A 3,959-nucleotide genomic window follows, 5' to 3' on the forward strand; every position below is an offset into this window, starting at 1 on the left:
TTTGGAGTTGATCGATTGGTTTAGGAATTGAGAGTTGAGTTGAGTTGATGCATGGTTCCAGGACCATGCATCATCAAGTTCTGAACTCTAATGATGATGCCTTTAGACTTTTAGATGATCACCATTAGAGTTCCCACTGGAGCTATATGCAAATAGGACTGAGTCAGTGACCGCATGACATCAAACCCAAACAAACAGTGTCGTCATGACATCAGACAAAAATAAATACAAATAAAAATAAAATGTCGCCATGAGTGGGATGGGCAGTGTGACATACTGTAGGTGTGAGCATGCAGCCCGAACCTCCAGTTGTTTGAACTGACCAAACCTGCATAACGGTGATGTCACTGCTGTGTTGCACTGGTAGGTTTTCGAACTGCCCACAGCCACAGCCACAGCCCTCCTCTGAGACAGACAAAACATTTTACCAACTTTTAATAAGCATTAGTGACGAACAAATATACAAAGGTACGTTGGAAATGGGTGAAGTGGTCATATATTTTTGAGTATGTGTAATCTTAGTATTTGTATTTTGGGATACTTGTGAGCGGTGCTCCTGGAAGGAGCTAAGCTCCAACACCTGGCTTTGTCCGTTTGCCCAAAGTTTGTTGTACACCCAGGGTCACATTGGCCAAGCTTCACGCAACTTGATTCTTGGCCTACATCTGGCCTACTGTACATCTGGCCTACATCTTGTCTGTTTGTCCAAAGCTTGTTGTACGCTCAGCGTCACATTGGTCAAGCTTCACGGGACGCTTAATGAAATGTACTCATAAATAGCACCGCTCACTTCACACTGGGTGTGATTATTAAGCACAACAGTAGCCTACTTTATCTCAACTACACATTTGACTGATTCACTAGCAATGGAATAACATTTGCCCAGGGTCCGGAGTATCTATACTTTGACATAATGGGGTTGAGTAGACGTATGTCCAGCACTGCCAGCATTCAAGAGAACAGTTTACATGGAACAGACAGAATCGCTGTGTCTTGGCAACCGCCCGCCATCAAACGGCATTCTGGAGTCAATATGGCTGCCACTGGAACTGCGTTGGCCAAACACTGTGTCTGCATGGCTCTCTGGGTTTACACTGTACCTGTTGTCCTGACAACAGTGACCCGTGATTGCATTATATGACATCATCGCTGAGTGTAATTAGGCTGCGGAGGAAAATCCCCTATTCCCAGCTCACACACAGCCACGTCTCACATCAGCTGCTCTTTCTAGGAAAAAAAACTTCTGCGCTTTGTGTAAAACACTCTTTAGTGCTTGCATGTGTTTGCTTACATGTGCACGTGCAAACACACACACACACACACGCGCGTGCGCGCGCACACACACACACACACACACACACACACACACACACACACACACACACACACACACACACACATACAAAACACGGGTGCATGCACGCACATGCATATGCATATGTAGAAAGCATCATGCATATACAGATGGATTTGTGGTTGTGCGCACGCACACACGCACGCACGCACGCACACACACACACACACACACACACACACACACCTGACTCGCAGCTGGTGTGAACTGATAGCCCAGTTGTTAGGAATACAGAGCCATGTGTACTTCTTCTTGGGGAGAGAATGACAGTTCCAAACACTTTCACTAACAAAAGCTTCATTATAGGTTTTTACAGCAAGGACTATTTCAAGCATACATGTACATATATCACGTGTAGAATTTAGAACTGTTTTGAAGAACTGGAGTCGATAATTCTAATTCTTCAACCCTATTTAATAAAGATCAGATGCAAAGGATAGCACAACCAAAATGAGAACAGTCCCCCATCCCCCAGGGCTGATACGATACCGGTATATGTGATATACCGGTAGTACTTTATTGTCAGTTCACACTGAAATTTGTCTTGCGGGCTGCATTGAAAACTGCAGGGTTATAAACTAAACAGTTAAGAATCTTCAGCTGCTACAATATCTTTGATAACATAATGAGAACTTGAATTGAACTTCAACTGAGTGTGAATAAAACAGAACTTGATGATGCATGGTCATGGAACCATGCCAAAACGCGTCTCAAGGTTCTTTATTTTAATTGATACTGTATTTTGTACCGGTACATATGAGTAAAATGTACCTTTGTTTCGGCTCCTCGGACAAGAACAGTGAGAACAGAATATACACGGTATACGGTATGTGATGCAAAAGTTCTTCCAGGAAACTGACAAGAGGTCTGTTTCAAGTTCTCGTCACTGGCGGTGCATCTCAGAAACACTGGATACGTTGAAAGAACAAAACATCAAGCATCAATCCTGAGTCAGCTAGATGTAAAAAAAAAAAAAAGAAAAGGTTATAATGGTTTATAAATGGACTGCACTTATTCACACACTCCCATGTATCCTGGGAGTGTGTGTGTGCGTGCGTGTGCTTGTGTGTGCTTGTGTGTGTGTATGTGTTTGTGTAAGATGTGTTTGTGTATCCATGTCTATGTGCAAGTGCATGAACACTGAATCACCCTCTGCGATATCATCCAATGGGAAAGTGGGCTACAGCCAACTCTGTCCAATAGGAACGTGGGCCAGAGCAAACAGGGGTGTAGCCCCTTAATGCATGAAGACATGACTCCACCAGGGTGGGGCTCTGACCACTGCACTGCTGTAGGTTGGATGGATGGATGGAGGAAGAGAAGGAGGACACAGCGCGGAGGTGTGAGAAAAAAAGAGATTTGTGGAGGAGGAGGAGGAGGGGAAAATGATCGATCAAGTGGGTTGAGACACATATTTAAAAACAAGGGATTATGCAAAGCTGCCTTCGTGTGCCAGAAGAACAAAATGATGGATGTTTGAATTCAGTGCAGAAACCAGTGCAGAGACAAGCTAGCATAGGAGGTGAATGAAGAGCTGGCGTGATGTATCAGGTGTGGAGTGGCCGGTGGAGCAGCCGGATGGAGAACCGCAAGTTTCCCAGTTCGATCCTGGGCTCCGCTGAACCCCTAAATGCTCCCGATGTGCAGGTTGTTGCCTTGCATGGTTTCCTCTACCATCGGTGTATGAATGTATATGTGAATGGGTGAATGTAATGCACAGTCTATGTAAAGTGCTTTGGAATAAAGCGCTATATAAATGCATCATTTGAGTTAATTTGAAGTACTGAAATAAATCATTTTGCACTTTGGTAATGACCAGAAGTTTATTTCTTAAGTAGATTCTACATTTCACTTTAAATGTGGGGCAGTGATTAGAGTATGATAGAAAGTCATAATTATGGCTCACCATTGGCTATAACAAACCGTGTTTAACTAGAAAAACATGCTCATTAGAGCTCAGACCTACACCCAGGAGGCAGCTTCTCCATAAAGTATTGCAGTGCCATGCACACCACCACGTCCCCTTTTGGGAAAAGGTTCAAATCCATATATTTTACAATGAAGCAAGCTTTCATCGTACTATTAAAATACCTGTACTACATTGTGGACTATAAAGAGTATTGCATTTGTTCATTGAGAGACATACAAAAAAACAGAACTGGGGAGGGTTGACCGGTGAGTCAGTCGAGTCCACACCCACCACCACACACCCCTTTTCCCAATCAGCATGAAAGGTTGATCAGTTCTTCCTTGCTCGATGGCAAAACTTTCCTTAATGTTTTGTTTTGTTCAGAAGTCACACGTCACAAGCCATGCCAATGCCTGTTATGAGCCATTTTTACCATTTGGCGCGAACAACGCCTCGACAAACCTTTTCACAAACATTCAAATCCAATGCACATTAAAATCCACACAAAAGAAGTCTTGTTTGTTCGCACCCCTCCAACAAACACACGTGTGTCATGTAAATTCCCGTCCCCTAGTCACACTTACTAGCGTGTGACGTCGCTGTAGCTAAAAGAGCTGCTGGAGCCATATGGTTGTTGTAAAAGAGCTGCGTCAGGAGGGATGAGGACATTTGAAACAGAATGGATACAGTTCCCTG

The sequence above is a fragment of the Nannobrachium achirus genome (assembly GCF_963921795.1).
Source record: "Nannobrachium achirus genome assembly, chromosome: 2".
NCBI lineage: Eukaryota > Metazoa > Chordata > Actinopteri > Myctophiformes > Myctophidae > Nannobrachium > Nannobrachium achirus.